Source organism: Ambystoma mexicanum, chromosome 10 (genome assembly GCF_040938575.1).
Source record: "Ambystoma mexicanum isolate Mex_15411 chromosome 10, UKY_AmexF1_1, whole genome shotgun sequence".
Lineage (NCBI taxonomy): Eukaryota > Metazoa > Chordata > Amphibia > Caudata > Ambystomatidae > Ambystoma > Ambystoma mexicanum.
The window spans coordinates 651,695,005-651,707,605 of NC_090932.1; the positions used below are offsets into that span (position 1 = coordinate 651,695,005).

Here is a 12,601-nt window from a genome sequence, read left to right on the forward strand (position 1 = left end):
GACATCCAATACTGAAGGTCAGGCATATCCCATTGATTGGGTTCGTTATGGTCAGGCAAGACAAGCCAACGACTCACACTTGAGGCCCCTAATAGGGCTCAAGTCTATAAAGGGAGGAGGCCCAGGCAAGCAAAGGGAGGAGGACAGCCTTGGTTGAATGAGACCATGAGGTCTGAATGCCGCAACCTTCCCAGAGGACCTGCAGGACCGGAGTGAACAAGTCAGCGTGGTGCTTGCAGGACCGGTAGCCCTCGAACCAGAAGGTGGGCAGCTGGAGCTGCCAAACAGCTGAGAAGCAGAAGGGACGCAGTCTACATCCAGTTGGGATGCTGTTGTGTGCAGAGAAGTGTTTGTGAGTACGTAGTGCCCAGGCGGTCTGCTTCATGGCTACATAGGTGAGCGGGAGCAGCAGGAACCGCAGCTGTGGAGACCGGAAGATCAGAGAACTCTGATGGGATCACAGGCGAGTAACGGCCCTCAAATCTAAATAAATATGAACTATATTGAATACTGAGCTGAATGGAAAGGGCTGTTTGAATGGAGCTATGTTATACTGAATACCGAACTTAATGCAAAGTTCTATTTGAGTAAAATCACAATTTATTGAATCCCGAACTAACATTTGAAATTAAACAGACATTTTGAGTGTCAAACTGTATGTGAGCAGCACTGTGAGCAAAACAAAAGCATATGGAGAATTGAACAATCACTTGAGTATTTAGGAGGTGTCTGGTCACTACCACTGTGCAGGGAGGCAATGAAGCTCTGGTTTTGGGCACTGATAAACGGGAGGTCCCCATCGGCTTTTCACCGAGCCGGAGAAGAGAACATGATGGTTGACTCTCGGAGTAGGCAGAGCATGATCTCCCGTGAGTCTGAGTTGGCTCAGGAAGTCCTCCTAGAGATCTTTGTCCGTTGGGGAACCCGTCAAGTGGATCTGTTCGCCTCCTGGATCAACAGAAAATGCAACCTGTTCTGCTCCAGGGAATTTCCTCAAAGAGGAGCTGTGGGGGACGCGTTCGTAGTGGACTGGTAATTTCCACTCCAGTATGCGTTTCCACCAATGCCTCTTCATTCCTCGTGTAATCACTAGGTTGAGGAGGTTCGGGAAGTCCATGAGCCTGATTGCCCTGAATTGGGCCTACAGGACATTGTACCTTGAACTTCTAGACATGTCCATCTGCCCTCCATTCTGTCTTCCCCAGAGAGTGGACCTACTTGCACAAGAGGGTGGCAGTCTTCTTCACCCAGAAATCAGAACTCTGAACCTTGTTTCTGAGAGGGTAAGATACACAAATGGGGTATTGTGATGCACGAACAAGGCCTGAAAATTAAATCATTGACCAGGATTTATTATCAACAAAATTCCCTGGTTATAAATGTATATATGATTCAGCTACCACTACGATAGAAGAAAACTATTCGACTGGTCTACGTGCACAGAGGGGAGTTCACCTGAGGATGTTATCTTTGCTGGAGTATAATACCTGGAAAAGTTTCTTTCACTATACCCAAGACCCCCTCGACCCCCCTCATTTCTATTATATAAGTGTAATACTGGGTGCCAGCAGACTTTAAAAAAACAAAACATTTAATGTAATGTCATTGCTGCACACACAAATTCATAGCACCACACCGTTATTTAAAATTGAAAACACCCACGAGTTGCTTCTCACCCGGAGAGTCACTGGCAAACTGCAAGGCGTGCACTGCACACTACACCTTTGTCGGACCCAATGGTGCCTAATGGCGTAGCACACAATTTGGCAGCTCACCTGCGAGCCATGTTGTGCTCCTCCCTCTCCCCAAGCTCCTTAACAAAGCACAGTGCATGCCACACCCCGGGCTGGCCCAGACCATCACGTGTGCGGACTGTCCATGATGAATATGCCGCTGCAGGGGCATACACTACTGCAGGTGAAAGAAGTAAATATGTTTTTCAATCAAAGCCTACACCTTTAACATAACATAGAGAAAAGGGGGCAGTGCCTGGTCCACAAATTTACCAGCCACCACTGGCTGGTGAGTTTTTGTTTTGTTTTTTGGAGGATGTAAATATTTGCCACAAGTATGTGATTGTAACTGAGCATAGCGAGGGAGCCCGAACTAGCGAAAATGCATTGGGGGCCTGTGGGGATTTTTCTCCCTCCCCAGAGTAAATAATAATGGGTTAAAGTGGTGCATTACAAAGCACACTTTATGGGAAATGTGGGTAAAAGGCCAACAATAGGTTTTGTAGGGTGTAGGGTAAATCATTTAAAAAAAAAAAGTACAATAGATGCAAGTCACCAAAATTGCACATGGCATTTCCCAATGCATTATCATGCCGGTCCCTGCAATATATGCCAATATAAAAAACGTGTATGCTGGATGTGCCCATACACTTCTATGCTGGCTCCACCAACATATGCTAGTATTCATATATAAGAACATACATATTTTCGCTATAAGACTTATCATACTATCATTACTGGCACTGGGCACAAAACTGGCTCTGCCAATATATGTCAGTACTCCTATGCAAGTACATACTCCTGTTGGTTTGGCCATTAAAAGTGACATGTCATAAAAGGAAAACCTGGCCAAACTGGTTGCAATGTAAGCTAGCCTAGACCCATAAGAACACTTATCTTGCTCAATTCATCATAGATTCTCAGTTAATAAAAAGTCATGCTACAGTGAAGAATATTCAGGCTGCTTTGCCAAAACATCAGTCTAGCGAGGTAACACTACTTATCATGCTTGCTTTTTTAGTGTGGCGGGCCCCCTGCACCACGGGAGGGGGAGCTATACCAGGAGCACCCGTTTTGGGGGGGAGGGGCAAACATTTTTTTTCTTCAAATTTTTTTTCTTTTTTTATTTGGGGTCGCAAAGTGAGTCCCAGGGGTTTCAACTGTGGCACTCTGGGGGTCGCAATTGCGACCGCTGGTGAACCCCAAATGATGTCCCTAGACCAGACCTGATATTTTCCTTGGGAATTCATTTTGGTCTGCATCTAGTCTGGTACAAATTGAAAGTCCCTATATTTCACAACCGTGTAGGGTGGAGGAATGAACTTTAGCTTGCAAGACCCTTAGGTATTTGTACAATCTTTTCCCCCCAAATTTATAGTAAAAATGCATCATACCGCTAAAATATATTGGATACGTTTTGCTATCATTTTAATAGGATGCAACCCGCTACCATTCCTGTGGAACAGCATATCTAAATTTTTGTATGTATCCTCAACTGAGATGCTAATATTTATTTATGGACCATACAAAATTATTGTTACTATTCCCAAACACCACAATCTTTGCTTTCCCCAGGTTCAATTTCAGACCATGCTCCTCAAAGAACCAAGCTGCATAGAGCAAGCTCTGTTGGAGACCCCTCTTTGTTAAGCCTGTCAGGTCGTATCGTCTGTGTACAATAGCGCCCCATACCAACCCCATTTATCACTGGGGGTTGGTTTTTATCAAGGAATTAGGGTCAAAGTCTGAGAGAAATGAAATAAATAGTAGTGGGGCGAGAAGATACCCCTGCCTGACCCCATAGTTGGTTGCAAATTCCTTGATATAACCATCAGAGCCTGAGCATCGTACAGAGAAGCTTATGTATCCGCATATAGAAGTTGAATTAGCTGAAGCCAGCCTATTCAATTTCTTCTCAAGAATTGCCCTGTCTATCGAGTCAAATGCTCTTGCCAGATCCAAGAATGCGACAAACACACTCCTTCCTAATCTTAACATATTTTTCCGTAATGGTGTTCAGCAGAATATAATGATGTTATATCCTTTTCTGAAACCTGCTTGCGTATCAGGAAGGATATTATTAAACTCTTAACAAAATGCATTTTTTAAACATTTTGCTAGCGATATCAAGGAGAGAAACGGGCTGGTAGCATTGTGAATCACTGCTTGCGCCTTTTTAGTTTGGGCTACTAGGTGCCGCTTGCGACACCTTTAAAGCCCAAACAATTGCGTTCAAATTCTGATTTGTGTATACATAGAGAGGAATGGCACTTGAAGTGGGGCACAGACGAATGACATTTGAGATGCAACACACAGTGTATTCGGTGCATTTTGGTTATGAGCTCTCCCAGTCCCTGCCCCTAGCTATGGTAATCCCTATGGCTAATCCCAGCCGTTCCTGCTTTTCCCCGCACAAAAGTCATCTGCATCAGAACTCTTTGAGCTCCTGTTGTGCCAGCCATGTTGCACGTGCAGCGTGCTGACGTAAGGCACAGGCTGCAGTCTACTGTAAACCAGGTGGAGTAACAAGCGCCTCGGCGTGCATCAGGAAGGTCAGACACTTGAGTGGGCAATGTCTGCTTGCGTAAATGAGGCCTCTCCTGAACTGCTGCTGAAGCGCGTGGCCTGTGAAGAGCCTGAACACCCATTTGTTCAGCTTGGCCTTGTCCCGTTCAACGTGCGCTGGCCATTGCCATTTCTTCCTTATTGGCCCGTGAGTTCGATCCGGTTGTGCTTCTCATTTACGTGTATGCTTGAGCCCGCAGCAGGGATGTCATTTAGAGGTCTCCAGGTTTTTTTTGTTAAAGAGTATCCTGCACTGTGGCCAGCATCATGTGGCTCTTTGGGCCAGCAGCAAGCATGTAGCTCTTTGTTTTTGGAGTGGCTGGTTTTCTAATAGCTAGAGCCGTTAAGATAGCTCATTGGGTTGAGCGATCACTGCTGCAATGTGTGAGTGATCTGCAGGTTCGGCTCCTGGCAAGGTTAACTCAGCCGTTCATTCTGCTGAGGTTGATAAATGAGTACCAGCACAGGTTGGGTGATATTGTATGTATATTTGTTCTATATGAAGCGTTTAGGCGTAAGTGCTATATCATAACACATCATTATCGTTTGGCCTTGGACGTCTGCTTGCATTCACAGTAATTTGGTAAATGGGCCTATACGCACTGATATTAACGATGCATACGGGGATCCATCCTTGTATGAAATGTATATCACTTTACAGTGATAGCAACCATATGTTTCATAGTGTAGTGCTGTTTTGGCAAGGGTTGAAAGGTCGTGTCCCATCGCTTCCTGTGATGCCAGTTGATTGGGTGGGGTCAAATGACATCACTTCCTGTGATGTCATCAGAGGTTAAGGGTCATGTGATGTCACTTCCACTACCCCTGGCATTTTGGTGAAATGATGTCGCTGGTCTGCTTGAGCGCACCTGTCGGCTGCACAAAGTGTACATTAATGTTGTCTCCCAGCTAATAGCTGATGTTGTCTTGTGCAAAAAATACTGCCAGGTACAGAGTGGGTAAGGGAGTGAGTGTTGAGCTGTTGACTGCGAAGCATCGGACTGAATCCATTGGACTCCTACTGTTGGTATTTTTTAAATGGATTTTAAGAACTATATTTAATAAAAGTATACATTTCCCTACTAAAATATTGTTCTCCTCCCGGGCCGAATTACATTATATGTGTGGAAGCCCAAATGCAATTTGACCACTTGCATCAGCACTAGCGAAGGGGTGGAATAGAGCAATTTGCAGGGGTGCTAATAGCATGCCCAGTCACGTTTTGTGCAGGATTCATTTGCACATGACCAAATGAACTGTAATGCAGCTCCTGTTATACTGTGTTGATCTATCTCGTGTTATCGCGTTTTACCATAACTGATCTCACGTTATGCTGTGCTGCGATATACAATGTTATGATGCTTTGCTAGGTTATCTTATTTTACGCTGGTCTCTGTTTTATGGTACTTCTATGTTAGGTTTTGTATGGCTTTTGTGGTGTGTATGGCATTTTGTTGTGTGTATGTTATTTTGTGGTGTTCTGTACTGCCATCTAATGTTATGCTATATTATGAGTGAGTGAACACAGTTGCTGGACGGTCTCTTGCAGGAAGTACTACCTCTAGGCGCTGTGATATGTCTTGCTTTGCTATGGTTTTAGGCTATGATGGTGGTGCAGAGTCGTTCTTATATCTTTGTGTCTAGGCGCTGTAACTCTTGGATGACAGCAGTTCTGATGGAGGGATTAGCAGACATGGGAGCCTAATTTACAAAGCTTTTTTCAGTGGGATTGGCCCATTTGTAGAACACTTTCGTAAATCTGGCCCATGGGCGTATTATTTTTTGGGGACCAGGAAGACAGAGCTATTTTGACTGACACTGTGGCATGGCGCTGTACAACACGGAAGGGTAAAAATAAAACAAATACTGTGTGGCACGTGCGTGTTTTGCGCGCGGTCTGCAGATGTGCCGCTAGGCGCTTTGGTTTAATCTCTGGTGAGTTTCTTATTCTCGTATGGTTGTGTTGGGGTTAAGGTGATGGAACTGAATGTCTTAGGAGAAGGCTATTCTTGAAGATCGTTAATATATTCTAAATAAACACCGTACAGCTCAATTTAAAGTATACCACCGTCATTGATATATTTTATGATATGATATTTTATTTATATCGCGCTCATACAAGTGTTTCAGATCGCAACGAGGCAAGGGAGGGGGTACAAAGGAAGACAAAAACAACGATCTTACTAGGCCCAGTGACATTGAGAACGTGCAAGTGCAGGGGAGAGGGAAGGGGGGGGGGGCAGTGCAAGGGGCAGGGGAGGAGTGGAAAGTGCTGAATTCATAACAACAGGTGGCAAGTGCAAGAAAGAGGCGCAGACAACGGGTGTCTTATAAGTGCAGGAGGGGGACTGTAGGGTTGCAGATACAGACCCAGGTGTAAGGGTTGCCAGGAACCAGTGCGGGTATGCGGCAGGATGGGCAAGGATCTGGGCCCGACATACGTTGCTGTGTATGTTTTGCTACACAACTATCTGTAAAGACAAGTGCAACGAATAAGCGCCAGTGCGCTCGTTTCCCTGCTCATATCTGTAAATAACACCATCTGTCTCTTGCAGTGCTTCGAACCCGTATGTCTGTCGCACTAGTCGCTATATCATTGCGATGGAAGTTTTAGCAAGATTGAAATGTGAAGGTGCTTGTGTTACTGAAGCGCACCCCAATGTGGTATGTTTGGCTACGGCCCCATGTGCAAATGTCTCTGTATTGGTCCAGGATCACACGCTTGTCACATGCAGAGTCCAGTAATTTAAAAAACGGTCCCCGTTTCCAAAGGGAGAAAATGGGTCACTAGACCACAATCCCGGTCTAGTATCAAGTAATATTTCCTCATCTCATTTATTCTGTCTGTTGTAGGGCAGGGATTGGATGTGGCTGAACAAACGCCAGGTAGGGAACTATATGTAGCTTAATTGAGAACTTCTTCTGGGTGATAGCTCAGTGGGTTAATGCTGTACCTGTAGGAAACTATGCCCACCGTGGACGTTACAGGCGCAGGTCCCTATGGAGCGCTCAGCCCTTCATCCAGTTTAGGTTGGTAATGTGGGTAGGTTCGGTAATACCAGATGCGAGCTGGGTCTGTTTCCCTTCTATTACTAGCTATGTCAGAGTCCCTCCGATAAGACTGAGAAGAGAGAAGGCCGTGCCCACATTTGAAAGGGGACTCGTCTTGTGACCATCATCCCAAAGTACACCCGAAAGTAGTGTTGGGGTACCGGGCTGTTTGGAGGACAGGACGTCCAAACCATAGCAACCTGTGTCGGTTCTTCTGTGCCGAACTGTATTGGATCGTATGGCTCTGGGGCATTGGTAGCTGTAAACTAGGCAGCAGAAGAGTAGTCGATGGAAATGTGTTGCCTCCTCCACCACTGAAAATCTGTTTCAAACGTTCTGAACTTAGTGATTTTTTTTTCCTGGAAAGTCGCCTCTCAATAAATAAGGCCCTTTGGGTGATATCAAAAGCCCAAACTATTGGCATTGCCAATGCTTGTTTAAAAAGAGGAACGATCAGGCTCTTTCCATGAAGTGGGGAGTACCTGCTCGCTCCATGTTCCTGTTAAAAATCCTCACCAGAATAGGGGGTTCACCACTTGAGGAACCAATTAAAAACCTCTGCTCTGATGCCATCAGGTCCTGCTGCTTTCCCCCCTTTGCTGCAAGCATGGAGGTGGCGATCTCTTCTGCTGTAAAGGGTAGGTTTACATTGGCGCACGTTCCCTTGCCTAGCTTGGGGATGCCACCCAGTGTTGCTTTAAATAAAATGGTTGAGAAATGGGAACTCCAGACCTCGGGCTTAATTGTGCTTGCCTAACCATGCTCGCTGGGCGTTGGCCCCTTTGCTACCAATCTCAAAAACTCCTTGGTATTATCTTCATAGACGCTTTTATCTAATCTGTCCAACTGTCTATATGGGCAGTTTTTTTTCCTTTTCAGCAGGTTTTTATAGTGTAGTTTTGGCGCGTGCAATTCACCAGCGTTCAGAGCCCTTGCCTTAGTTTCCTTACACAGCATTCCTTGACTAAGACCTTATCAGCTTTAGGAAAGATGGGTTTGTGGGGGTTAGGGGGCGGCGTTCACCCTGGACAACAAACTTCTCTCTGTGGATTAGCATGAGGACAAGGAACCTGGATTTGAAATGTGAAACTTTCAGGGAGGTTTTTGTTAGAATGGGTTCTGATGATTAGCAAAAGAGGTCGTGGGGCAGTCACCTTTAGGAAGGATTGGTTCTGATCAGTGTTACCAGGATAATTAGCTAATTACTTGTGGGAGGGATGGTTTTGGGGATTCACCAGAGACTGGGAAATTGGTCACCTGCAGGCAGGATGGGCTCTGGGGATTTAGACCACAATCGAGAGCATATGAGGAACCCTGTTCTCTTTGAACAACCCTGGCGGGATAGTCACTTTGCCCCCGTGGAGATTATGGAAGGACTTGCATGAGGGATCTTTGCAAGTGGGACCAAAAAACGAAAAAAACACCCAGATCGCACGAAGGCAGCCTCAAAATGCAAGCAAACTGTGACTGCCTACACTCTCACTGGGCACCGCAGGGCTTCTGGCTCCTCTAGTACTCTATTCAGTGTTAGCATGCATCTTGCAAAACTAGCAAGGGCTGCTCACTTCAAAATGGGGAAGGCCTCCTCATCATCATCTTAGTCTTGATTGTGAGGACAGTAAGACACGCTGCGCTCGTATTTCTCCTTTCGCTATTTCTCACTTTTCTTCTCTTTAAAATAGTTTTTTCTTGCTTTGACTTTTTGCATTTGAGTTTATTTACAGTCTTTAAACCTGACTTTCTCTCAATCTTTTTCCAGGCATCTCACCTGTCAATCCCCCCCTTTTCCTCATCTCCCTCCCATAGCTCCACCCTCCTGATTTTGCTGATGTCTGTAACCCTCTCTCTAAGTGGTGGATCAGCCCACTCCTAGGGCACATGTTTGTCTCTTTTAAACCAGAGGCCACTTACTTAATAGGATCGCTCAGCATGTTAATGCACTTGCAGTGAAACACTGCAACAAGAGGGTCCAGCTGCCTAAGAGACTGGTAAAGAGGGGTGGAAGAGAGGGAAAAATAGAGCAAAGCAGAGGAAGACTGGTAAGAGAGGAAGGTAGGTGAAAGACATGGAGAGAAAGGTGGAGGTAGCGAGGCAGGGAGTGGGCTAGAGATAGAAATGTGGAGAGTAGAGGAGGAGGGCAAGACAGGGTTGGGGAAGAGAAAAGGCGTGGGTAACTAGGCTTGGGAAGAGGGCAGCAAGGCAGAAAGAATGAGGGAGGGATTGGGAAGTAATGTTTGGAGAGGAGGAGAGATGAGGTAGGGCGACCGAGGGAGTGTGAGGTGGAGAGATGGAAGGAGCAAAGAAAAGCAAAACTAAACATTTGAGGGATGGGGAGGGGAAGAAGAGGGAGTGAGAGATGGGGAAAGATAGTGGGTAGAGGGTAGCAGCTGGAGGATGGATGGATGGATATTGGAAGAGGGGAGTAAGATGGGAGGTGGTAAGGGAATGCAATTGCAGAGGGGGAGATGCATGGATTGTGTATATATGCGAAGTAGCCCTTCATAGTACAGGAACTCCATCCTCAACATTTACACACATACACAAAGCCTGAGAAACAAAGGTATAAAATAGAAAAGTAATCGATGTCCCTGCAGAGGCCACAAGGATCCAGGAAGGGATTTGCCACCCTCCAACTGGTACAGCAGAACCACAGGCCTTCTGAGGCTCTGCATCTAACGGGACTGAGAAACCACCAGTCGATCATTAAAATGTTTACCCTACCTCCCAAATGTTATTCTGACGGCCAGGGTCTTCCAAGTCTCCCAGGAACAGCATCCGGGCCTTTCAACATTTTCAGTTAAAGTGAGCCCTGAGCCTCAAGGGTGTCCATGTTGGCAATCTGATGCCACATCAACACGGTCCTTTAATTCAGGAGATTACATGTTCTTTGAAGCACAAGCGTTACAGGTTGCGTTTTCTGTTGCCTTCCAGCCATTAGCTCCCTCGGGCCTCTTGCAGTACCCAGCAGCCTTCTTATCACCTTGTTGCATTTTTATTCCGATTTCCTCTACATTAGCATGCTAATTTAAAAAAAGCCGTTAGGAGCTATTGGGTTGTCAGTGTTTCAGCTCCCTGCTGGCTGCCTATCCATGATGATCTGCAGCTATTAACCCCCTTGCTGCATTCATTTGACTCTGTTACAATTTAGGCACCTCACATGTGCTTTGGACTGTTTTTCCCAGCTGTAGGGAAGGGGGCCTCCAAAACATCTTTTTGAAATGGGCTCTACCATCCCAGGCACATTTTCTGACGGCCCAGCAGTTTCATATTACCTTGTCACTTCTAACCCTCACACCCCATGGTCGCTGGTTTTACTCTGATATACACAGGTACCGATCAAAACTCCTGAAGGCTTCCATGTGTGGCACACGTTTCCATTCTATTTGGGTAGGCCTCTGCGTTATACCAAATCACAGCACATTGGTACCAACCAGAACCTCCGTTTTTACTGTCTCAGCTGTGAGGCTATGGCTTGAATGGGCATGCATTATGGCCTAACTCATTCCCCTTTTTTGGCCCGATCTGTGTCGTTTGCTTTCTTGATTTAAAATGGTAATTCTGATATATACTGCACCTTTTGGACATATACACCATTATGGATGAATTAATCAGAGGGCAACTGTACACGAGAACCCATTTGCATGGAAAGATTGCCTGTAATAGTGGTAATTTCAATAAACCGTGTTTCACGTTCATGATGGCTTGTTTGTACTGGTCTCCTGATTGAAACGCAAAGCGTTATGCTGTGCTCCTTTACATACCTTACAATATAATCCAATGTTTCAACCAACGACCTTAAGGTGTTGTGAAAACTTGGTGAAAATCGTACTAACTTTCGCAGCATTGGGGTTAAGGGGTTCGGTAAGTGCAAGAAAAATAAAGCTCGCCGCATACTGAAAATCAAAACTCAATCAATGCTTTCATAGTACTCCTAGCTTGTGAATGAGTAGCATAGTTGAAGGTGAAGCTGAAGGTGTCGGAAGCGGCCTCAGCTCTGCCTAAGTTTCGCCTGAGAGGTACGGCTTGACACGTTCTACGTTGTTCGTGCGTCCTTTCCCCGAAAAGCTGTGAATGCAAGAGAGAGAGAGAGAGCGCGAGAGAGAGTACGAGCCGGGAAGCCGTGAAACCAGGAAGCCTGGAGGCTCGGGATGACTGTGACCCGCAACTATTTCCTCGGCCATTTACCGCGGCCTGGGCAGCCTCGACCCCAAGATCTCAACACAAGCTGGCCCCGAATCGGATTCGGAATTGCCTTTCAGGTTGGTGCCGATGTTGGGAGGGGGGCACATCCTTCATCCTCCATCCATAAGTTATAAGTGAACGTGTTGGAGGTTGGGGTTCGAAGTTTGGAGGCTGCCTATAAGGTTACTTAAAACGCCTGGGAACACGGCACGTTTGCGTGTTTGCAGTGTGTCTGCAGCCCTCCCCCCACCCCGCCTCGAACGCCTTCACTCCTTGGGACTTGTGCATCACTATGTAGCTGGAGGGGAGATAACTGAGCCATCTTCCCGCAGACTACCTACCTATTATATACCTACCTAATGCTACCTACTACTAGTGCCCCATTTATTACCTGCTGGGACTGGTTCTGGGCTACATAGGTGTATTTGTTTATTGATTGCTTTGGATGCCTTGATGCACCTGAGCTCCTGATATAAGTTGTGCCACTGTTATAGGAGGGTACTGCACGCTATTTGTCAGTTTCTGTTCTTATTCATGACACGCCTGATGCACGTGTGATGTGAGTGGGAGACTGCGGGGAGAGCTCCCTTTGATCCTGTTCACCACAAGGTACACGGCACTTAAAGGTCATACAATAATCAAAGTTGTCCAGTCTGACAGTTCTTTGTTATTTTCAGTAGCATTGTAACCCTTCCTCACATATAGGGATTCAAGTCAACAGTTAGACAAACTGAATGGACCTTGAGGAAAGCTTGTAAACACCAAATAAACAGCATAGACCTAATTGTTGCAGCAACCGCACGTACCATATTAACTGATACCTGGACCGTGATCTGAGGTATACCCAGTATTCGCCTATAGTAACAAAGAAGCGAACAGTGAATTAGCCATATGCCTCCACGCAAGAAGGCTCAGCAAACAAGTTACAACCTGCGCCAGCGAAGCATAAAGAGCAGTATACAGATAGACGACTGCGCAATGACTAAGGGCAAACCGAAAAGGCAAGGACCTTTAGTTAAAGGAGCAATCACAGACTTCTTCCCGGCGAATGCTCATCCTGAAAACAACTC

General features: G+C 46.0%; 1 protein-coding gene across 1 annotated transcript in view; it reads left to right on the forward strand.

Moving 5' to 3' along the window:
• Positions 1–12,601, forward strand: part of PARL (presenilin associated rhomboid like) — a 625,047-nt gene that overhangs the window by 363,472 nt on the left and 248,974 nt on the right. The window lies entirely within an intron of this gene.